Source organism: Chrysochloris asiatica, unplaced genomic scaffold (assembly GCF_000296735.1).
Source record: "Chrysochloris asiatica unplaced genomic scaffold, ChrAsi1.0 scaffold00004, whole genome shotgun sequence".
Classification (NCBI taxonomy): Eukaryota; Metazoa; Chordata; class Mammalia; order Afrosoricida; family Chrysochloridae; genus Chrysochloris; species Chrysochloris asiatica.
Genome location: NW_006408522.1, coordinates 5128176 through 5128744, shown reverse-complemented (window position 1 = coordinate 5128744; position 569 = coordinate 5128176). Strand labels below are relative to the sequence as shown.

General features: G+C 35.0%; 1 protein-coding gene across 2 annotated transcripts in view; it reads right to left on the bottom strand.

Moving 5' to 3' along the window:
* The window catches only part of FAM96A (family with sequence similarity 96, member A), a 37539-nt gene that overhangs the window by 1334 nt on the left and 35636 nt on the right, over positions 1-569 (bottom strand). The window lies entirely within an intron of this gene.

The following is a 569-nucleotide window of genomic DNA, read 5'->3' as shown; positions in this document are numbered from 1 at the left end:
AGTTGTACTCCAACAAATTTGAAAAGTTAGAAGAGATGGATATGGTTTTAGAAAAACACGACCTACCTAAACTTACAAGAGTGAAAAAGAAAACCTGAACAGACCCATAACAAAAGAAAAAATTGATGAGATCATCAAATAACTCCCAATCAAAAGAACTCCAGGCACAGATGGCTTCGCTGGTGAGTTCTATCAATCCTACTCAAATTATTCCAGAATATAGAGGAGAATGGAAAATATATTTTATGTATTCCTAATACATTTTATGAATCAAGCATAATCCTCATACCAAAACCAGGTAAGGATGTCACTAAGAAAGACAATTATAGAGTAATATCCCTCATGAACACAGATGCAAAAATTCTCAACAAAATCCTAGCCAACAGAATCCAGCAGCACATCAATAAGGTAATGCATCATGATCAAGTGGGATTCATATCAGGGATGCAAGGATGGCCCGACATCAGAAAAACAATCAATGTAATCCACCATATAAATAAGAAAAAAGAAAAGAACCACATGATCATATCGACTGATGCAGAAAAGGCATTTGACAAAATCCAACATCC